At 44.2% G+C, this 24735-nt stretch overlaps 1 protein-coding gene across 2 annotated transcripts in view; it reads right to left on the reverse strand.

Annotated features, from left to right (window-relative positions):
- FYN (FYN proto-oncogene, Src family tyrosine kinase) overlaps nt 1–24334 on the reverse strand; it is a 210251-nt gene extending 185917 nt beyond the window's left edge. Inside the window, exon 1 of one of the 2 annotated variants that reach the window (XM_025382436.1) lies at nt 23852–24334. The gene's annotated coding sequence lies outside the window, so the exon portion shown is untranslated. The remainder of the gene's footprint in view (nt 1–23851) is intronic. The other variant, XM_025382437.1, reaches the window with a different exon arrangement.
- Between the last annotated feature and the right edge of the window lie 401 nt (nt 24335–24735).

A 24735-nucleotide genomic window follows, 5' to 3' on the forward strand; every position in this document is an offset into this window, starting at 1 on the left:
GTGTCTTTAGTTTTAAATAAATGATGGGGATCCAACCTGGAGATTCTGCTATTATGTTGACTACTACCCAGCAATTCTTGCTATTGAAAGAGATTCAATACATTAGGGTCATAATCACGTCTCATACAGGATGAAGGACATTTAAGGGCCATGATGAATCCAAGATTTAAATCATGGTTTAGGATTTTGTCTGATTATTTTAAAAATGGAAGATTGAGAGAAAGATGAGGTATGATTTTCCCTTGCCATAGTATCTTCTCTATTTCAAATTCAACTCTTTTTACTACTTGCAAAAGATTTAAAATATTCATTGACCTGCCAAAAAACATCTGTACATTGCTAGACACATCTTCACAGATTCACATCTGAATGGCTTTTTTCTGCACCAATGATCATAGCTCTATTCAACCACAACTAAAGTGAGAACCTCAGAACCGTACGTGGAGTGATGTCAGTGGTGACTGAGGATAAAATAGCCATTTGATAGCAACTTCGTATCAAGCGTGTCCACAGGGACAAGTGCTCCTTCACTTATTCTTAACTTAGGATCCAAGGCACAAAAATGACCAGGCAGGGACAGACTCCGCCATAATTCCAAAGAAGGCTGAGACATATACAGACCACACACAGAAGCTCCTCAATGCTCTCTGGCAATGGGGCAGCCCCTGGCTCCCTGCCTGCAGCCCAGGAACAGGCCCACTCTCACAGGGCTCCCTGAGGCCCATGCAGCTGCAGACAGACACGCAGTGTGTGGGACCATCCACGCTCAGGGTCACCACAGTCTCCTGTGCGCACAACAGCTGGGTTAGGCGCCTGAGACAGGACCCAGCTCAGACAAGGCCCTCTGTTGTGGAGCATTCCTCATTGCCTCATTTCCCCAGGAAAAATGTATTTTCCTCCAACCATTCATTCTGGCTCCAAACTAGCTCATTCTCCTGTGTCTTGCTCCATGCACAAACCTTGTCCCAAGGTTAGAGATGGCAGCAACTGCAACTTCTTTTCCTGTCTTACCTAACAGTCCCAATCAAGGTACAGTGATATGTGCATGTTCAAAATGAGGGGCACAGGGCAGTGACGAACTTGGTACTAGACATTGGTACTACCCCAGGGGCATCTAGGGGAAAGACTCTAGTCTAGTAGAGGACAGCAGAGGTGGCTGGGGAAGGCCTTGGTGTCCCCCACATTGGGAGGATGGCACAGGTCTCAGCCAGTGCTATGTGTACTTTGTATTACTATTTTGTTCTTGTTTATCTTATGTAAACATTTATTTTAACTCATTAAAAAGGTAATACATGCTCATTGAAGATTTGGAAAATATGAAACCCCTGTTATGATACTGAAGCTTTTCATTTGGGGCCAGTTTTTGTATGCACATATAAATTTTCACATTCTACCCCAGCACCTCCGCCTTGCACATCACAATTGAGAGCACACAACTTCTGACAGAGGCAACCAAGAGGGGAGGGGACCCCATAAAAACAGTGTACCTAGAACCCTAACTGCATGGTCTGTTTCAATTAGTATCATGGTGACCACCTGATGATGCCCCTCATCCCTGACCTATGAATTACTCTCTACAATACAGAATTGTGGTCCACAGGCAGGAAGGAAGAGGTTGGCTTGGAAACCAAGTTTCATCCCTAGCACTGCTATTTATCTGCTCTGTGATTGGGTGGGAGACGGTGAGGCAAGGGTTATATATTTAAAAATCCCAGGGGCCAGGTAAGCAACATAAATGAGTAACGCAGGTGAGATGAAGCTGGGTGAGCTGAAGAGTCCTGCTCCCTCCAAAGAAGACAGCCGCAACACTGCTCGGGCAAGCTGTTATCATTAGACAAGGCAGGTTCAGTTTTGTCAAACCTTCCCTTTCTTTTAAGGAGAAACTGGAAATCTCAGCTTTTATATATAATACTGCCCTATTTAAAAGTGTTAGTTTACATTTTTAAAACACACCATGTGGCCCAACAAAACACAAATGAGGGTATGTATGATCCAGCCCATAGAGTGGTTTGCTCTCTTTAGAAGTAATAAAAAGGTACATGCCTCCGTTTCTCCTTCTGTTAAATAGGAAATTGACTGCTATCTGCTCACCACTGGGGATTTATTTAAGAGCACAAAGGGGGTTTTATTATCATACATCAAAATAATCCAAATGTATTCAGATATACAAAGCAGGGTAACACATTCCCTTATATTTCTTTTTTTTTTTTTTTTTTTTTGAGACGGAGTCTCGCGCTGTGTCACCCAGGCTGGAGTGCAGTGGCGCGATCTCGGCTCACTGCAAGCTCCGCCTCCCAGGTTCACGCCATTCTCCTGCCTCAGCCTCCGAGTAGCTGGGACTACAGGCGCCCGCCACCACGCCCGGCTAGTTTTTTGTATTTTTAGTAGAGACGGGGTTTCACCATGTTAGCCAGGATGGTCTCGATCTCCTGACCTCGTGATCCGCCCGTCTCGGCCTCCCAAAGTGCTGGGATTACAGGCTTGAGCCACCGCGCCCGGCTCCCTTATATTTCTTAATCATGGTTGACATAAATGGGGCTTGATGTGGTGTGGAATTACTCAAAATGTATATTCATGCAGTTAGCTTCTAAATAAACAAAAGAAGAGAGCTGCAGTAGACTTAGAGGATGAGGGTGTGACCAGCGGGTGATACTGGATCAAATGGCCGAATGAAAGCCAGATTGGAATGGCTCTGATTTTTAACAAACACCGTGTGGAGACAGGTAGTATTGACAACCCTCTCAAGAAGAACTGAACTAAAGGGTGGCAGAGAAGTGGGGTGTTGGCCAAAGGAGAATCGGGATTAAGAAGAGTGTATCCTTTAAGATGGATAAACTTACAAATGTTTACATATGATGGAAATTATCTCATTTTAAGGCAAGCAAACAAAAAGCCCAAGTACCAACTGAAGGAACCGTGTCAGAAAAACACGAGACTATGTTGGGTGCAGCAAAAATTTTATTAATAAGAGTTTAAAAAAAAAATCCAAAATCTAGTTATATAGGTTTTCCTAAACAAGAAGCCAGGAAAAAAAAGTCCTTACTACAACACACACTGCCCTACATTTTACACTGTGCCATTTCTGTATTTGTCCTTTTTAGCCTACTTCTATCACAGTCTCTCTTTGCTAAAATACATTAGTTGCCATGGAAACGATGTCATAGTGTGTAAAACCATTTACTGTCCTTGGAAAGGCATTCATGATAAAATTGAACAGTAGCACGTTTCACAAAGAGAAGCAACAGAAGCAGTTGTGCAAGAACACAACAAGGTCTCACAATTGTGACTTCAGAGTATTCCTCTACCACCATCATCATAGGTCTCTGAGAGTCGCATGAGCTTTTGCACGTCCGTTTTCCCCAAATCACCCGGAGCAGCACCTTTCCAAACGTACTTAAAGTTTCTGATCTACTGTTGATGAAGACAATAGATTCCCTAGAATTCACACTTCTAAGAGGTGGAGAGGGGCTGGAAGACCACAGAATCAGAATGGTTTTATGCATCGTAAGACTTCCACTAATGGAGAGGATCCAGTCCTGTCATACATTCTGCTGTCCAACTTTGTTATCAGAGATACAAATGATATTTGGAACACAGAGATTTAGACTTGAATTTGCTTACTGGCATGGATTACCAAGACACTCCTTTTTTTCTTTCATCAATTCAAAGTAAACCAAATTCATCACATCAAGAAAATATATTGCGCAACTCTCACGTCCCCTTCTGACAAAGAAGGCACATAGCCAGGTGTATGTTCCCTGGAAACTTAAAATCTAGTTGGGGACAATCAGGCAAGAGCACAAACAGCCTCTTGCTTGGGCTGTGGCAAAGAGCTGGATTTTATCCTAACTGTGACAGGATGACATCAGGGGAGCAACATGATCTCATAGAGATTCTTTTAAATATATGAATTTGTAACTTTAGAGACAGGGTGTCACTGTGTTACCCAGGCTGGAGAGCAGTGGTAAGATCATAGCTCACTGCAGCCTCGACCTCTTAGACTGAAGTGATCCTCCTACCTCAGCCTCCTGGGTAGCTAGGACTACAGAAGTGCTTCACCATGACTGGCTAATTTTTAAATTTTTTGTAGAGACGGAGTTTCGCTGTGTTGCCCAGGCTGGTCATGAATTCCTGGCTTCAAGTGATCCTCCTGCTTTGTCATATAGATTTTTTAAAAGCTCATTCAGCCATTGTGGGAAGTGGGGTTGGAAAGATTAAGACTAGAGAGGGGCAGAGTCCAGACAAAGGAGGGTGCAAAGCAGATGGAGAAATGTGATTGTCTACTCAGGTTGACAGCGTCCCTCCCTTTGTCTGCAAAAGTGCCGGTTTATGCCTGCTGTCCCAGCAGACAGTCAGGTTAAGCACTTTTTCAGACGTTTCACTTTGTAAACCAAGTGTTATTATTGGTTTTATTAAAATATACCAGGAAAGGTTTTGTAACCTCTACTTTGCACTTGCAGCTTCTCCCATACCTTATCTACCAGTGTGTGAGACAACTATACAGTGAAGCGAATGTTCACGTTAACATGTGATTAAAGCTGAAAGATGACCAATGACAATCCATCTCTTTTCCTGCCCCTTTCCAATCGTGGTGTAAGCTACACCTCCCTTTCAAGGACAACACACAGTATGCTCACCATAAAACAAAGAGTACTTGGACATGAGCAGCTAAGGGCAGCTAACTGCTTCCAGTCTTGATTGGTACTGGGAAAAGTATTCCAGGCCACTGCCTCCACCAGACACTAGATGTGCTGACCATTGTACTGTGACCCATGTTGCAGCCTGAGATGCACGAAACAGCAGTCAGAAGGGTTAATGGAAAACACAGAAAGTTATAGGTTTGGCATACATGAAATATTCACAGGAAACAGTTCTGCTACAGACCTTTTAAAGAATTGTCTGAATGTCCTCATTTCAGTGTTTTTGTCATTTATTGAACGGTTACGCTATTTTTTATTTTGCAATATACCTTTTGGCAGCGATGAGCTAAAAAGAAAAAGAAAATGCAAGTTTAATAAAAAATTAAGTACCAAATTTTTGCTTTTCAAGAAAGCAGATTATGAACATAAATTCACACAAAATGCTTGTTGATATTTACTATCCATCATGGTAGCCTTAGTGATATCACTGACTACATAAACCACAAGTCACAAATCTGCTAAAAAGGCAACAGCAACTACTTCAAATGTTAATAATGATGCAAGACTATGTTAAGGAAGATGATTTAACATTCGCAGCTGCAGGTTTACTAACATAGCACTCTAGGAACATTTCTTTTGAATCAAATGTCTGTTGTTCCAAATTGATTTTGCTTATTTTTGAGCTCAGGTTTTTTTGCACATATATGAAAAGTGAAATGACTTTAATGTATTAGCTTCATTAGCAGAAGAAAAAAACTTCACCAACAGTTAAATTACTCCAGTTTTATGTTAGTATTACCAGGTGTTTTAAACAGAAAATCCATTAATTCAAATAATAAGTTTTTTCATTTATCTCATGGGATCAAAACAAAACTTGTGGACATTTATTTTATCACAGGTAAAACATCTCATATTATTGTAAGTGCTACTGTAAACGGTAAAAAGTTCAACACGGAAGATAAAATGATTTGATTTTGCAGGAATAATACAAATATAAATTTGTGACGCTAAAAATGTTATTAACTAAATCAAGAAACCTATGGTGCAGAAAGTTACTTAGAATGTGTTATGGCACATGCATAATTCATAACCGCATTTGAACAAGTGGCTATATCCTATCAAATGTAAAAACTGCAGAGGTAGAAATTAACTAATAGTTATATATACCCAATTAGAAATATCCCAAAGTTTTTGTGACAAAGCCAATACTAAATACAAAAACACTTCAACATAGCAGTATATTCCTTCTCTTTTGCCCCCTGTCATCATCAACTGGGTTTGTTAATGCTTGAAAAATGACTCTCTATGTCAACCTGGGTGTGCCATAATGGTATGACAGACAAATCCTTTAAAAAGTTTGGGTGCATTCTGTTCCAAACTAGTTGGAAGTCTTTCATCAAAGCAGTGAATGAAGCACCAAAACACTTCAGCTTTTGAAGCCTGTAGCCAATTGCAGTTATTGAAAATAAGGCTTGTAAACAGAAGATGCTCAAATTTATTCCAACAAAAGCAAAGGAGGAACTGAACACATTGCATGATGAGAACTTAGTGTTCAAGATTTAATTCTGAAATTATGTTCTGATGTTTTGTAATATCTTGACTTGTGGCAGTCTTTTGATGGAGTGCCTAGTTTCGATTGGATACATTTATATTCTGTACCAGAATGGAGTGAAACTGAGAAGGTCTGCAATTTTGTGCCACCTAAATTTGACAAAACATTTAAAAGGACCACCGAGCAACTTACTTTTGTAAGTTTTGTCTTATAAAAATATTTGTTGAAGAATTCGGAATGAGAGAAAACGATCTGTGAAAATATTTGGGTGAAAATAGTTATACAGTTCAATATTTTTAAAACTTGTCTAAGAGCTTCCATTTAGCAGAATTTATTCAGAACTCACCAAGGACTTTGCATCTAAGAGCTATTTTCTCAATGTGAAATATTGTGATGTACACATAGAAGCCAATCAAAGATATTAATTTCAAATACTAACTATAAACACAACTTTGAAGAGATTGGAGGTGACTTTATTTTATTATTATCTTTTTTTGAGACGGAGTCTCGCTCTGTCGCCCAGGCTGGAATGCAGTGGCCGGATCTCAGCTGTTTGCAAGCTCCGCCTCCCGGGTTTACGCCATTCTCCTGCCTCAGCCTCCCGAGTAGCTGGGACTACAGGCGCCCGCCACCTTGCCCGGCTAGTTTTTTGTATTTTTTAGTAGAGACGGGGTTTCACCGTGTTAGCCAGGATGGTCTCCATCTGCTGACCTCGTGATCCGCCCGTCTCGGCCTCCCAAAGTGCTGGGATTACAGGCATGAGCCACCGCGCCCGGCGGGGGTGACTTTATTAAGAAAATTAAAAACAATTCATTCTTTATATGAAGTATCACTGGCATAGGTGTTAGAGACATAGCTAAAAAGTTGACTAATGGGAGTGAAAAATAATTACTTATGTTATTGTTTTATAAAACTCAGATAATCAATACAAGATTTTTAAATTTAATCTATATGGACATATGTTTTTAAGTTTTAAAAATTTTATTTCTGAAAAGATTCTGAAGAGAACTATTTTATAGGTCTAAAATATTTTTTAGATGTCAGTTAATAAATCAATACTTCTCAAATTCTATCAATGTAATTATTTACTGACTCTTTTCAATTTAAATTATGTGGTTCTCCATCTCTAACTCTCTTGGCTCCCCCCTGACAGACAAGGCAAAAATATGAGATATATTTATGTTTTGAGAAAATTTGCTAAGAGTGTCACAATAATTTTCTGGTAAGAAAATACATACGCAGTATCTAAACAGGCAACTCCCCACCTCACCCCAGAACACCCCTAATAAAGGCACACTTTTAAAGCAAGCCTGATGATTTCCCTTCCAAAATTACTAGGTATTTCAGAAACAGCAGGTTTTAAAATACATCATCTTAAATGCAGCATCATCCTCATATGAATGTCAAAGAGAGATGAAATGCGATTAAAAAGAGCTAACTGGTTTTTTCTCCCCCTCTCTCATTTGAGTGTTCTGGTAACTACTTACAAATTACACTTGGAAATGAAACCCTTCATAAACTGATACTTTATTTAGCACATGAGAACTGAATAAAAATGAAGAGCATTTCCCCTTGTATTTAGAGACATTTCTACTATTCACCTTGTTACCTTTAAAATATGGAACTGAAGGATGACACACAGTAAAAATTCTCCTCTAATCTCCAGCATCACAGTAAATTCATTAGAGAAAGTCTTGAAATTCTAATACTTTCCACTGACCTGAGGCCCCAAGGCAACTGAGGTCCTTCTCAGGGGAAAACTGCCACTAGCTAAATAATGGGAAGCCAGAAACCCCATACCACCTTGAAACATCAAGTGGAAAACTCTGTCCCTTGAGGACAGAACCGCACACTTCTTGCCCCAAATGAACCTAAGACAGGTATACTAAGCCATGATTTATCACAGGAAAAATGGTATACTATAAGAGTATAGGTAAATTTGTCACAAATAAAAAAGTTTAAGCAGTTAAAATATAGCCCAAATGCAGAGTGGCAGGTTTGAAATATACACTTACTACCTAACAATATATGAAAGATGTTACTTTATTTCTGCATGATTGAATTCAACTTGATTATGATCATTGCATTTCTACTTATGGCAGAAAAAAAAAAAAAAAAAAAAACAACCCAGTCTCACTTGTTACAGGTAACCTAGTGGCTTCAAAGTTAAATCTGTAGTTGCTTCAGGGCAATTAGTCAAATTAAACTCACTTCAAGCTTTCTCTCAGGGCTCTGTTCCTTCCCTTCTCCACCTTCTCCCCAGGGAGATTACAGACCATCACAGCGATGGGGAGAGGGTCCAGTCTAAGTGATGGCCTCTGGCCCCTGTGGGATGTCTTGTTCCTTTGTCATTGGGTGCTGGCCTGGTTTGGCTGACGTAGCTGGTCAATACCTCACTGGGCTCAGCAGTATCTGTGGCCACGATCTCAGCCAGCCTCCAGCAGGGAGACTGGCACACTTCCCTTCTGTGCCCTCTCTATTCTGACCCTAGATCCCTCAGTACCTTTACATCCACCCAAGGGCATAAGCAGGACTGTCGGGATTTCCCCACGCCATGTACAGGTTTTGGGGAACTAGGAAGGAACACCACCTCAGGGCCCATTTCTACCTAAACACGCCCCACTGCAGGGCAAACTACAAGGTGGTTTCCTTCCAGAGTTCCAGAGAGGAGGCAGGGCACCAGTGCTCTTTGCTGACAGGGGGTTGCCCACCTACCTGGGCCTTCTATCATCTCAATAACCCCGTAAGCAGAAGCCCAGGACAACTGGGTGCTAGATCTCAGTGACCCATCCATTCCTTAACCCTGGAATCCTCTGAATCTCTGCAAGCTCCTCCTGCCAACCCAGGAAGCGATTTTCCCCTTGGGCTAACGGAAGTGATCCTATAGCGTCCCTCCTCAGTGACTAAATGTACCATATATGCCAGGCCTTCTGAGATTTGGCTGCTTGGAATCCACAAAACCATTTTTCTTTTAACAAAGCCTGTCTCTCTTAAATGAAGGCTTGGGCTAACTCTGTTCTCTGAAACAGGCTTTAAGGGCCTGTTTTGGAAGTCAAAAGCTGAACAATGTCTTCTTTGTCCTTGACCATGTTCTGTCCTCCCCTTGAAGTGATGGAATCCTTAGCTTCAATGGGGGAGACTCCCAGGGCAACAAGAATTAGGAGGAAGGGAAAGTAAATTGAATACCAGTTCAAAATATTATTCCCACTAAACTAGCTGCTCATAACACAAGGTCTCAGAGGTCCCAGAACACAAGGTCTCAGAGGTCCCGGAACACTTACCTAGGATTAAGAAAAAAAAAAAAAAAGTGCAACACATTGGCAGGTCATTCTCCTAGAAGATACCATCTATACCATTATACATTCATATTTGAACCAAGGGCAAGGGGAGCCTATGGCTTTCCGTTTCTTGAGTTCTTCCTACCCAATATCTTCAATCTCTGTCCTACCGTTGAGTGGAGGTCCAAAGCCAGCCTTGCATCAGCATCATTTTGGAACTCTCCACTTCCCTGGGTTTCCTCACCAGAGGCCCCCTCACCTTTGTCACTCCTTCTCTGAACTGCTGTGCCCAGTCATCATGTCCGAGGCCTCAGACCCTTCCGTATCTAGCACCTCCAATCCAAGCTCATGTCCCTATCCAGCCCGAATACTAGTTTCAGCTGATTCAAATGATGTTTTCTTTAGTCTCTTAGAGCATCCTATTATTCAAACCAATGCCTAACTCTAGGTCACCACAAGGCCAGATTTTTCATTCCAAAGTGACAAGTATTACCAGGCAAAGTCACAAAACTGGGCTAAAGGGAACCATAAGCATATGTGCAAATTCCAATGAGGCCTCACACCGTAATATTTTTTATCCATCTATTTACACACTACCCTATAGTTTAGTGGCTGGCTGAATTTTTTCTAGATTCTCCAAGCCCACTCTCCCGTCTCCAAATCTCTCAACATGAGATGACAGTTCAGCCTCCAGCTTCACAGAAAAGTTCCAGGACATTCCACTCCTTTGAACTCCTTTCTTCTCACATGCAAATTTCACTGTATCTTTATTTATCTTGCAGTAATAGTTAAAATCACACAAGTAAAGTACATAGCACCATGCCTGCCATTTAGTAGGCATGCGATCTTGTAAATATTATTCTTGTCTGTTCTCTTTCTCTCTGAGTGACGGCTACTTTCTCTTACTTTGAGGGGTTATAGTGGGTTCAATGGTGCCAACTCCTCAACCAAAAAAATAAAACAAAAAAAACAAAAGAAAAACAAACAAAAAAACACCATGCCCATCTGGAACCCGTGAATGTGGCCTATTTGGAAAAAGGGGTCTTTGTAGACGTAATTAAATTAAGAATACCAAGATAAGAATATCCCGTATTAGGGCTGGCCCTAAATTCAGTGACAAGTGTCCTTGTAAGAGAGGAAAAGGCCATGAAATGACATGCAGAGGAGAATACCCTGTGAAGACGGAGGCAGAGATTGTAGTGACATGCCTACAAGCCAAGGAAAGCCAAGGTTTGCCGGCAGCCACAGAGAAGCCTGGGACAGAATCTCCTTCAGGGATTCCATAAGAAACCAACCCTGCCAAGAGCTTGGTTTCTGATTTTGGACCTCTAGGACTATGAGAGAAAATGTTCTCTTGTGTTAAGCTGAGTTTGTGGGAATTTGTTATGGCAGTCCCGGGAAACCAATAGAAGGTCTAACTCTATACTTAATTAGGATCTCACTTCCACCAACTCTTCACCCATCTCCTTCCATCCATCGTTCCTTCTCGCTCCTGCCTCACCAACACCTCCCTCTTTAGTGGATCATTCCTGCATGTCCTAGCTCAACCATGGGCTAGACTGAAAACCCCATGGGTGTTTTGGTGGGGAGCACAGAGCAGGAATCTTCCCGCAGCAGCAGTTCTGGATCTCAATTGTGTGGAAGGAAGCCCCGTTCCGGGGAGGTGGGCCACGGTGTTTCATTCCCTGGAAACAGAACCTCTGTCAGAGCTAGAGATGTGAGGATCAGGGAAGGCAGTAGGGCTTGCCTTCGGCGCCCCAGATCAGGGACTCTTACCCACATGGCATGTTGGACTGGGGTACAATCAAACAATGTTTAGGGTTGCAGTTTTTTAAGTGCCAATCCTTCTTGGATCATACTTATGAATAAATTAACCAGAACCTGTCCCTTTCCCAGGAGCTGCTGGCACCCACAGAGGCATCTGGTTCTGTTCACTCTATCAGTCCTTCCAGAATCTTCCCAGCCACCCCTCACCCTCACTGGTCTTCACTGAGTAATTCTCAGCCTCTAAGAGAACAACCTCTAACACTTGGCAATCTGAAATCAAAATCTGTTGAATAATGACTATAAGACTATGGGAATTACATGGTTAACCACACTTATATGAAAAGAAGGGTGAGGTGTAGCACATTATCTATGCCTTGGCCCTAATGGGCGGGCAAGATTAGAAGGTAGGGCCATTGCATTTTCACCCAAGGAGGCAGAACATAAGGGGGAATCTAAAACATGCAATCAAAATCTGGATTCTAAACCATGACTCCAAGGATCCATAAGTGCAGAGGACCCAATGCATCACCTACACGAAGAAAGGTTATTTAAGAAGCATCTCATTCTAGAAGTACTGAAAACACATGTAAAACCTCTCAACCTGGAAGCTTAGAATCAAAACCAATGAGCATTTAATAAATGCACAGTGTAGTGTTACACAGCACAAGGCAAATTAAACAAGGTTCACTCTCAGCCTTCTAGAAACTTGCTTCTGAAAATGGACAATGTTGACGCTGACGTGTACAAAAGAGGGTGGACATGAGCAGAATGAATAAATACATGAAGTGGTGACATTATATGCCAGCAGAGGGGAAAGTATATTTTGTCAAAGTGCCATGTGATCTCCCACATTTAAGGTGGTGGTTGTGGTGGTGGGGAGGTGGCAGGAAAAGCACTTAAATTATAGACAGACAGTGTATGGTTAAGCAAGCAAAAAAATCCACCACCACTTCTCGAAGATCACAATAGCATTTCAAACAACAGTAAAGCACCAGGTACCTCCCCTCCCCCTTTCAGCTGCAGCAGTTGGCCTACATCCACAGAAAGTGTTCTTACTGCTCTCTATTCCAGATACATTAAACCTGGCATCCAGGAGAGGACTAGGCAGGGGAAGCCATTAACGAGGAATCACAGCAAGCTCTCACAGGCAGCTGAGAAGGCTCTTCATGAATGCAGACCAACACTGCCTGTTGTGCTGTTTTGAGTTTTGTTATAGAAATGACTCCAGGGGTCCCTCCCCATGACCATGGAAAACATTTTATAAAGCTTGTTTTCAATCATTCTTTTGAAGGATATACAAACAAAGGCTATAGCAGAGCTGTGGATTTAAATCATTACTTTGTAGGGCCTTAAGTCTGGGACAGAACCCTCTTCCTACGCTAAGGAGACTCTACTACAAAGCGAACAAAATCAGTGCATGGAGAGGAAGGCACTTCCACAGCCAAAACTGGGCTATACATGGCAGAGGCACTCAGTTAAACGTTGCTTTGTGAGGTCCAGAAGTGGGTAGGTACATAATACTTTCAGGCCCAACAATACTGGCAATCCATTTGGCTATTCTTCTCTCGCCCATCATTTATTACTGTATTCCTCCAATTTCCTGTAGATTTTGAAGCATTCTGCATTTTCTCCCTGCTCTTGGATGTCATTTCCTTTCTTTTTTAGTGAAAATCTTGTGGATGAAAAACCTGATGGCAGAAGGCAAAGGAATAACTATTTCCCCAATCACCCTAAATTTTTAACAAAAAGCTCAAGATTCCAAACAAAAGATCTTCAAACACATACCATTCTCAAAATGAAATGGTGGTTCCTAAAACAGTCTAGGACAGTTAATGAACCCAAACTGTGCTGTGGGTCAGTAGGGAGTAAATCTTGTGCCACCAGAAAATACAGAAGCTCAATGTGCAAAAGGATGCCAGCCTCATAGCACAGATGCCCAGAAAGCCCTGCACGTTCCAGTGCCTTACCCCGGGCCTGTCCAAATGAACACTGCTGAGTATCCACACTGTGAATGACAGTGTGCTACATGCCTGAGGTGGACAGTCAAAAAGGGGAGCAGCCAACATTTTTGCACATGTGGGGCCAAGTGTGTCTTGGAGGACTGGATTCTAGTCTAAGCTAAATTAGTAACTGGATGTACAAACTTGGGCAAGTTGTAAAAACCTTCTGAACCCTGAATTTCTCATATTGAATTTAATTAACAATGTCAGGTATCACTTATTAGGAGGCAATTGACAGATGCAAGAGAATAAAGAGATTGGGGGAAGCTTTCGAGAGTCGGGATTCCAGCTGGGCCTAGACAGGTAAGCAGAATTTGAAGGGAAGGGGAGGACAGGGGATTCTGGGAAAGGAAAACAAAGGCCGGAGCCATATTGCCAATTAATGAGATGGTGATGGGCTTCTGGCTTACCAAGCATTAGCATCTGCTAAATGAGGTGAGCCAGGATGACTAAGGAAGAACGTAGATAGTACAGAAGGCACTGAAGGCCAGGCTAAGGAACCTGCTCATTCTGCCTCCATTCACTGGGCTGTTTAGTAAAGGGACAGGGCCCAAGAACCAGTATCTACATTAGCCAGCACATCCACAGTGACATGGATCAACACCTCCTCACTCAATCTAGGAAATAGGAGAGTGAAGCCAAAGCTATCTGCAAACCATAGAGAGCCTGAAGGATATAACATATCCAGAGAATATGGATCAGACAAAGGAATAACCAAAGGACAGCCACAGAAGGACATTTCAAGTAGGAGACAATGACAAATGATAGAGAATGACAGAATGTTAAGAGTTCACCGGTAACTCCTTCTGAGTTTTACATTTGGAAACAATGAAGAACCATGTTTGTATTTCTAGGTTAGAAAATAAACTAGACAATAAAAGGTGATACCCTTCAAACTCAGATAGCAACTAGAGAAACCATTAACAGAAATCAGTGCTTCTTAAAATATCCTTAGCGCATGTATGCGCCTAGGTACAGGCAACACATCACACAATCTCTAGAATAACATAAAAATAAAATTAAAACAAAAATCAAATTTCATGAGTGGCAACGTTTGAAATTGTTACTGCTTCTAAATAGACACAACATTTGTGTGGAAATGAAGGAACTTGTTGGTGTTTATTTGCCTTTTCAGTAGAATTTAAATTGGGCAGGATTTCACAGAAATACAGATTCAGTAACTTTCTGGGGATTAAAAGAAGAATGGATTGGGAAAAGTGCCCTGGGCTTTGTTGTGGGAAAGGAGATCTGGCTCATTTTTAATTTTCCATTAAAGCCCTACTTTTCAATATAAAGCAGATGGAATCCTTATACAACTCCATGAAAAGCCTACTATTTTTGGTTACCTCAAAGATGGAAGCTCTGAAGAAAATGAAAGTGTTTGAATTCATCAGATAAAATCCATCAGCACATTCAAAAGGCACAGGTACTTAGAAACCTTTAAATTACAAGTTAAGAGGTCTTTCTGTGCGGATTTATGATCCCGAGCCCCTCGCAAGCTTCGGCACCCTCTGACTCTGGCTGATTGATGGTTTCTACCACTTCTCTGCCTGCTCCCAACACTCTAGTTGGGACTCCCTACGTTTGCTTCCTTCCTTGTCTTCCAGAGCTGCCTGCTGACTCTTCCCTTCTCACTGTTGTTCCCAGATACAGAAAAGATGACAAGTGTTCAGCCCTGCCTGGCTCATACCCACCGAATCTGAATGAAGCCTGGGGATATGCATTCTATGAGATCTTCAGCATACTCGTGCTCTTTTCTTATTATGCGATGAGACCTGGTTCAATATATTCTGTTTGTCCCTCTGCTGGGGTGGACAGGAGAACAAAAGGGCTGATCTTTACTGTGCAGAGTTGTGAGGTACTGGGCTGGGAGCTGCTGGGCACCATCTCCACCCTCACAGTTTACAATCTCATTAAAGAGATGGCACAAATTTAGTGTGAAGAGCATAGATGTTGGAGCCAGACTGCTGGGTTCAGATCCCAGCTCTGTCACTTACTCTGTGACGCTGACTAAATCACTTAGCCTCTGTGACTCAGTTTTTCCATCTTTTAAATGGGACAATAATGGTAGTACCTCCTAGAATTGTGCTGGGTGTTATGTTGGCAAATCAATCATAAAATAGAGTCCCTGACTTCCAAAGAGCTCACAAGTCAGTGGGAAAGGCCAGTGTCTGCCCCACTGTCCTACTGTCTGCCTTACAAGTCAGGCTATGATGAGATGATGATGATGAGGTGGTAATCACGTGCTCTGGGAGACCAGAGGTAGGAGAGACGGGAGGGCTTCCCAAGAGGTGGTAGGTTTTGAGGAGAGTCATCAGAAAGGGTGAGACTTCCACAGTGGGTAAAGGTGCCTCTGCGTCCTGCAACACAGGACACAGAAGTAACTGCAAAGCAAAGGCAAGGAGGCAGGGAATGAGGAACCACAGCTCTGGAACAAAAGCAGGAAGGAGTTTAGCAGCCACATAGACCTGGCTTTACTGGTTATTAGCTGTGTGACCATGAGCCATTTACCTCTCTGAGCCTCAGTCTCCCCATTTAACTAATGGGTATAATAACACATGCCTCCTAGAGTTGCTATGATTAAGTACATGACTGTATGTAAGCAGCTAACACATGCCTCCAAGTTCAATAAAATGGCACGTGCTATTATTTCTATGGTGTATTCAGGGAGGAGTAGGTAGCTGTGGTATGCTCTCTACTTTTGTACAGTATCACAGAAAGGAGAATACAAGGCCAGAAACAAGTAGTCCTCTAAAAAAGCTTTCTGAAGGCAAATAAGCAATGGACTAGGACTTTCGCATGGTACTTTTTTCTCCCCCAAACTCTTACAGTTAATAGGTACTCAGTACATATTTGCCCAAACCAACCAAGTGCTGCTGGAGGTCATGGGTTTACAAGGGCAGAGTATGTCATGATCTCTGCTTCCTAAGCATACCCAAGAAGGAGACCCAAGTCAGGCTTCACTTCCAGAGGGAGGTGCAAAGCAGGCTGTTCTGGAAGCAGGCTGAGACAAACAGGAAAGCACTCTTATCCAAATATTACGACAACTCAGAGTCTTACAAACATTGTTAAAGTTTCATGAGTCAGTAAGCATTATCTTTTCCTCCCACGTTTTTATTAGACCATAAATCCAGTTCAATTTATATTCTTCCAGGATTACTGCGTCCTAATCAAGTCCAGAGTGTCACTTACTCCTAAGCTGTCTATACTGCATGTCACCCAAGTCCATTTGGATAATACCATTCGGGCTTCTCATGTGTTTTAGGAGCTAAAAATTAGATTTGCTCAACTAGAAACACTAAAACAATTATTACAGTCCTCGAAATAACACAAAACACTCTTTTCATAGGAGCCAAATGTGGGAAAGTCATAACCCATTAGTTTTTTCTTACTCTATAGTTCATTCTGCCTTTAGAAAGTCACGATCACATTCTGAAGTCAAACTCAAGGGATTTCCATTGTAAACAGGGTAAAATTCTGGTTATCTGACTAAAAGAAACCCTTTTACAGGGCTAACTTCAGAATGCTTTCATGTTTTCCATTCTCAAGAATGAAGGTGCTGCATTTCTTACTAAAAATGCTGTTTTCAATCATCCCATATAAGTAACTTTCCTACCTTTTCTAGCAATTTTTGATCCAGAACTGACAATCACCCAAATCTCTCTAAAATATTCAAAGTTTCCTTATATGCACTTGGCAATCTGAAATCAAGAATCTGTTGAATAATGACTATAAGACTATGGGAATTACATGGTCACCCACACTTATATGAAAAGAACGGTGAGGTGCCTAAAGCAGGTATGTCATATGTGTGTATATACCCATACACACATACATATGGATTAACAGCAGCAAATAGCTTTTCCTGTGTGTAGGACACTGTTCAGAATATTTGACGTGTATTAACTCACTGAATCCTCACAGCAACCCTTTGAGGCAGGAACTACTATCGCCATTTAAAGATGAAGAAAAGGAGGCACAGAGAGACCAGGAAACTTCGTCCAGCTCACACAGCTGAAGGGGGTCAAACCGGGACCCTACCCCAACCTCATGTTTGTTTTTTTTTTTGAGACAGAGTCTCCCTCTGTCACCCAGACTGGAGTGCAGTGGCACAATCTCGGCTCATTGCAACCTCTGCCTCCCAGGCTCAAGTGATTCTACTGCCTCAGGCTCCCAAGTAGCTGGGATTACAGGCCTGTGCCACCACGCCCAGCTAGTTTTTGTATTTTTAGTAGAGACAAGGTTTTGCCATGTTGGTCTCAAACTCCTGACCTCAGGTGATCTACCTGCCTAGGCTTCCCAAAGTGCTGGGATTATAGATGTGAGCCCCCGTGCCTGGCCCCAACCCCATACTCTTAACCACACCATACTCCTGGGCTGAAAGGTGTGAAACCTGGTGACTTTGCCATCTTGGACCAGTTGCTCTAACCTCTTCATCTAACTTCATTTTTCCTCACAAGTAAAATGAACATGTTGACTACACGATCTCTACAATTCCATGGCCCGTGCCCATGAAAAACTGTGAGTCCTTCATGGTTGTATGTTCTGCAGGCTTTGATATGTGTTTTTACCCTGGTTGGGGAGCAACAGATTTTTAGCCTTCTCCTCATCTAATTCTCCTGATGCTGCTTTGGGCAGGTTCAGATATCTTCAGGGCTAAATCCAACTGCACATTTTGTTCTTTACGTTGCTCAACTCTGAGGCTGGTCTAGTACTCTGCAGGCTCTTCTCCCATTCTGGGCCTGATTTCTCCTCTATTCCTGGGCTCGCTCTCCGCCCTTTCTGCTCTTTCTACTCCACACACTCTCCCTGGGTGACCTCACCCACATCCACGGCTTCAAGTATTTTGTAATTTGCTAACAAATTTATATTCAAGACCTAGTCCTGGCTGGGCGCAGTGGCTCATGCCTGTTATCTCAGCACCTTGGGAAGCTGCAGCAGGTAGATCCCCTGCGGTCAGGAGTTCGAGACCAGCCTGGCCAACGTGGCAAAACCCCAATAATTAGCTGGGTGTAGTGGCGGGCGCCTGTAATCCCAGCTACTCAGGAGGCTGAGGCAGGAGAATCGGTTGAACTCAGGACACGGAGGTTGCAGTGAGCTAAGATCATGCCATTGCACTCCAGCCTGGGCAACGAGAGTGAAATTCTGTCTCAGAAAAAAAAAAAAAAAGACCTAGTCCTGTCCCTCACTCCAGACCTCTCTATTTACCTGCCTATGAGCTACTACACCTGGAAGTCTAAAGTGTTTACGATAAAGTCATCACTTAGATACCTGCCGCTGCTTTCCTTATTGGACTGCTTGTCTCCACCTAATTTCCCAGAGAAATTCTTTTCTATCTACCCCCATGCCCTGTCTCCTGCTCTCTCATTCTGTCTTTTTTGCTCCATCTGCACCTCCTTTCCTTCCATTCAGACCCTCATCTACTACTCATTGAAGTTTCCATAACTGTCCTCCCTGCACTAGTTCTGCCAGCCCTTCGTCAAAGGCCCATACTGTGGCCAGATCTTTATAAAAATACAATCACATCAAAGCCACATCTCCACTTACAACTCTTAAGTGGCACTCAGGATAAAGTACTTACAAGAATCTTCTCAGTTTCTCCTTCAGCTCTGTCATTTCACTTTGTCCATCTCTGTACCACTCCAAACAGCCCTGAACTAACCGCAGTTCCCCCAAAAGGTCTGTGCATTCGTCCTCTAGGCTGTTCTTTCTGGGACAGGAGGCTTCCCACAACACTCACCGAGCCATCTCTACTCATCTCGCCTTCAGACCCCTCCTCCTCCAGCCTTCTCTGCTTGGCTATCCCACTTGCGCACCTCTTTTCCAGTTTCATGCTCCATTCTGTATGCTCTCTGGTATCCTACATGGACCCCTAAAATCACAGCATTTGTAACATTGCTCTAAGACTCTTTTATAGCTCTGCAAAACTAGCAGGTAAATTCCTTGGGGACAGGATCACATCTCTTTTGCCTTGAACCATCGAATTCATTGTCTGGCAAATAGAATATGCAATGAATGAATGCTGTTAAATGAGTAAGCATGTAGACAATTCATAAACTTATACAGACCTAATTGTGTACCACAGAAAGACCCAGCTTTAAATAAAGAATCACACAGAGTAAAATTATTTCCCGTATCGACATGCCTTGCTTTACCATTTTTTAATTTAATTTTGTATTTCCCAGGTAAGTAGCACATGAGAGTCTGAATGAAAGGAGGACAGGGATGAATATTTTATTTCTATTTGGTTATAAAATTTTATTTCCCATCAACCAAAAGTCTTAATTTCTAAAGCATTTCAGTCACCCTCCTTTATGGCACATAACGTATTTTAATACCATCATAACATGTAGTATTTTGAATATTACCTAGTGGCTAAGGGCAAAGGCTTTGGAACCAAACTAATTGGACCTGAATCCTGATTCTACCACTTAGTGGCTGTATGATCTTGAATTAGTTACTTAACAAGCTACTAAAGCTTGCTTCAATTTCCCATCTGTAAAATGGAGATTATAAGTGAAACCACTGCATATTATTATTGTTAAGATTGGAGCTTAAACAGTGCTTGGCACATAGTAAATGTTCAATAAATGTTAGCAATTATTAATTATTTTTATCTCTTCTAGTAGACCATGAACTTCTGAAAAGCAAGGACAGCAGAAGTATTCATTTCCAGGACCGCATCTCCCCAGTGCCTTGCACAAAGTAACATACTAGGCTAATGTCTGCAGAACAGATGAATATAATGAAGTATTCACTGCAAAAAAAAAGTACATTAACAATTATGATGGCTGGTATGAATGGAATTGCTCCAACAATTTGGAAGCCTGTGGAGAACAGGGACTACCCAGAACACTAGAACGCTGCTCCTGGAGATTTGGAAGGTCACTTAACCTCTGTGGAATATGCAAGACTCACAGACAAAGAGGGCAGCTGAGTGACAGAGGAGACCCACGTGGGCCTGAAGAGCTGGCTGGCTGAGCCTCCTGCCCTTCCGTTAAGAAGCTGCAAGGCCTTGGGGCAAGCAGTTTCACCTCTCAGGCTGATTAATTTCCTCTTCCGATTAAGAGGGAGTAGGACTGTGATTTCTTTTTTTCTTTTTGAAATAGGGTACAGTGGTATGACCTCAGCTCACTGCAGTCTCTACCTCCTAGGCTCAAGTGATCCTCCCACCTCATTCTCCTGAGTAGCTGGGACCACAGATGGATGCCACCATGCCTGGCTAATTTTTAAAAGATTTTTCGTGGAGACAAGGTCTCACTATGTTGGCCAGGCTGGTCACAAACTCTTGGGCTAAAGTGATCCACCCACCTCAGCCTCCCAAAGTGCTGGGACTACAGGCGTGAGCCACAACATCCAGAAGGAATGTGATTTCTAAGGACTCTCCTAGCAACTTTGGGAGTCTACAGAATGACCAGATGAAAAATTAAGCCAAGAAAGGTGCTTCTAGGGTAAAAGAACCACATCAAAGTCAACACAGGAAGCATCAGATGATTGTATTACATGGGATTACTGAGTAGGAATTGGCAACATTTGAAACACGACAACAAGTAAGATTTTTGAAACATGCTTAGGATGAAAAGATCTAAACTTATAAAATCAAAAGAAAAGCAATGACGGGTGTCCATTCTAGATTTCTATTTAATTCCCATTAGCCTGTAAGTTTCTTAAGGGCAGTGAATGTGCCTTGGTAAGTGGCAGTGTTTGGCAAAGCTGTTCAATAAAAGTATTTACTCTGTATCTTTTTTCTGAGCACATGGCTAAACTACATTTCCCAGGCTCCCTTGCAATCAAATGTGGCCATATAACTAGCCCTCAAGTAAAGACTGTGAGAGGAAGTGATGGTGTCACTTCCAGGCTAAGGTATTTCAAAAGTGGGTGTGCCCCGTCTACTCTCTCTGTTGCCCCTTCTGTAAGCTGAAACAGGTTCCAATGGTAAGCTATGGGATGGCGGAGCTAAAAGATAGGGGTGTGGGACCCAGAATCACTGCATGGCGGAAAGCCACCTACAGATCAGAAACATGAACTTTAGACTATTAAATGAGCAAGAATAAACATCTATTGCTTTTGAGCCATTATATATTTGCAGGCCTATTTGTTACAACTGCTAACATTAGCCTAATTGATACAGGTGTTGAACACATACCAAAGACCTAACTCACATTTGTTGATTGTTAAATGAAACAGAGTACCCACTAAGATAAAACTTGGTAGGAAACAAGATAAATAAGATAAGGTTCCTTTTATCAATGTGCTGACCAACTAATGGTGGAAATAGACTCATGCCAAACGTAATAACTGCTGCCAAAGTTTGAAACCAAAATATGATGATTTGTTTGGAAAGGAGAAGATGGAAACGGCTTCACAGAGGAGATGACATTTGAGCTGGGCGCCAAAGGTTAAAAAGGACTTCAAGGAAGTCAGATGGGGTTAGAGATTGCAGACCCAGGAGAAAGCAGAGTGTGCATTTGCTCACATTCAACCTTATCATTAAGTCTCTCAAACTTGGTCAACAGAGTGCGAGTTTATGTCCTCTGGCTTTCCTTCCTGGGTCCGGCATCAAACAAACGACCCTTTGTTTTCACAGTACACTCATTAACCCTATTGCTTTTTTTAATGTAAAAAGCTCCACAATTAATGTTCTTAAAAAGCACATAAGTAAATGTTTCACGAATCATAACTCTTTTCTAATAAAATTACTGAAAAAGAAACCTACAGTTCTGTTACTTATAACAGTTGAGGAGCCATACTTTTAGGAAAGAACGGGTTTCACTTAAGTTTTGACAATATCGATTAAGCGTGTAATAGTCACTGGTTTACAAAACGGAACATTAAGCCCCCAGATTTACATTAACATTTCCTCCTTAAAGAGAACATCAGATGGTTTAGACTTCAGTCAAGATTCTCTACAGCCCCAGTTCATAGCCAAGTGGCCCCAAAGCCTCATATAGTTAAACCACTTCCTCCAAAAGTCTGCGAGTCCCTTTATCTGAACACAGGGTAACCATGGAGCAGGGACTGGGGAAGAAGACAGTACAAAGGGTGGAAAGTATTGCAGTTGCTTGGGTGGTGAGAAAGGAAGTGGGCGTCCCAAGACTACCTTGAAGCAGGCAAAAGACAGTCTGCAGTGGTCTTCCAAATGCTAACTCTAGACCGTTTTATCCACGTCCCCAGGTATTTACTTCAATAAAAGGGTAAAACAACATCACTGGGCTGACAGGATTTCATTTCAAAAGACATCAGCACAGTGACCTCTTAGACTTGATAGAAGAAGCCAGTCAGATTGCCTCCCCCTTATCAAATACCAATTTAATTCTGATTCAGAAACAAAATTCTTGTGACCCCCACACCAATTTACTCTACCCCAGCTCTTAGTACTTGTTCCCAAAAGAAGAGGGGAAAGAATAGGGATAGGGAGGCTACCTTAAAAGTAAAGCAACTCTTAAGACTGCTGGAATAATTGTCCCCTTAAATCTAAGAAACACTGCAGCTGCCAGTCAACACTACTGGTCTGTGAACACAGCAAAATGCCGACACCTGCCACCCGGCATCTGGGGGTTCTTTTATTTTTTGGTAAATGTGGCAGGAAAGACTCAGAGAGACCAACTGCTTCATGGGAAAGAAAGGGAAGCCCCAGGGAGGAGAGACAAGAAGCATCGTGCCTATCCTAGGGTACTTTGTGTGTCTCCTCTCTATGCACTGAAAGGGCTCTTTGTGTCACACTCACACTCACACACACACACCCGGCGAGTCTGTGTGATTTATTGGGGGAAGGAGGGGCAAGAAGGGTGATTTTATTATCCATCTTCCCAGTGAGTCCCAGCACATCTCTCCCTGGGCCCAAGCTCGGCTGGCCCAGTCCCCTCCGCCTGTGGCCGCAGAGATAAGAGAGGGGAGGAGCCCAAACAAAAACAGCCATGGATCTAGGGAAGTAGAGAGGAAATCCAGCGAGGGAGCCGGAAAGGAAGGAGAAAGGAGCTGGAGGGAGCAGAGGGGTGAGGGACAGAGGAAGAGAAGGAAAGGCTCTAGCACAGGGGAAAGGGGAAGGGTGGGTGGGTGGTGGCACAGGAAGAGTGAAGGAGAGGATGGGGGAAGTGCAAGGGAGGTGCCAGAAATAGGCAGGAGGATGGGTTGGAGAAGGCGACCGCCGCCGAGGGAGGAGGCCGAGAGGTGGAGGAGTGGGGCAGGGGTTGGGTGGGGAGGGAAGCAGCACGGGGCATCAATTATTAAGTGATTACATCATCCCTGACATTAAAACAACACACACAGCCCCAGTCCCCGCTGGGGGCCCCGAAAGGAGGGCGGGGGCGGAGTCTGGGCCAGCCTCAACCCCAAGCCAATTCCAATTTTCACTCCGCGCCCGCTCGCGGGCGAGGAAATGGGGCCCCCATCCCCGCGCCGCCTCGGAGCCGCACCCCGCAGGGGTGTCCTCGGGTGCAGCCACGGGAAGACCCCGAGCGCCGACTCCCCAGCAGCCCCGCGGGGCGCCCCGGCGGCCGAGGGACCGCAGCGCCGGGCCCCGCGGCGGGGGCGGCGTGCGCGGGGGCGCCGGCGGCCGGGCGTCTCCGCAGCATCCCCGAGGCCTCCCGCGGCGCATCCCCGCCGCCTGCTTACCTGCGCGGCGCTCAGGCTCCGGAGCCCATTCACATGGTCCTCTCCCCGCCTCCTCCGGCGCGGCCGAGGCGGCTCCGGGAGCTCCCCGGCGGGCCCAGGAGCCGGTGGGCCTTCCGAGAGCACGGAGGGGGCGGCGCCGGGGTGTCCCCGGCCCGGCGGCCGGATCCCTCCCTGGCGCGGGCGGCGGCCGCCGGGCGGTGCGACGCGGGCGGCGGCTTTGTGTGCGCCCGGGCGGTCCTCGGTGCGCCGGGAGAAGCGCGGCGCGCCCGGGCGGGAGAGGACGCGCCGCTCGCAGGGCAACCTCGCCTCTACTCTCGCCGCCGGCCGGCGGGCGGGTCTCGAAGGCCTTCGGCTCGCGGCGACCCCTCCTCCTCGCCCGCGGCAGCCCCCTCCTCGCCGGCTCCGCTCCTGACAGATGGCGCAACTGCAACGACGCGCCGCCGCCACCACCGCGGCTGCTCGCTGCTACTCTTGCTGATGCTCGGCCCCTCCAGCTCCGGAGGGGAGCGAGGAGGGGGCGGGGTGCGCCCCGAGAGTGACAGGCCCCGCTGCCCTATCAAGGAGCCCCTTGGGAGCTGCGGGCCTCAACCATTGGCGCCTGGGGCGTGGGCGGGACGGCAGTGGGTGGGGCCGCCGAGTGGGTTGAGCGTTACTGTGGCAGCAGGCATCCCAGGGTGCGTGCGGTGCAGGGTGTGCAAGAGGATGCGAGGTTGGAGGAGGAGGTCTGTGTGTTTTTAAGGATTGTGTGGAGTTGTGAGGTGGCGGAGTAGGGCGGGAGAAAGAGCGGAGAGTGTGAACTGCAGTTTCTGCTTTGCGGAAGGTTGCAGCTGCTGCTGCAGATTGACACCTGCCATTCCCCCCAAACCATGGGAACCTGCCTCGAG

The sequence above is a fragment of the Theropithecus gelada genome, chromosome 4 (assembly GCF_003255815.1).
Source record: "Theropithecus gelada isolate Dixy chromosome 4, Tgel_1.0, whole genome shotgun sequence".
Taxonomy (NCBI): Eukaryota; Metazoa; Chordata; class Mammalia; order Primates; family Cercopithecidae; genus Theropithecus; species Theropithecus gelada.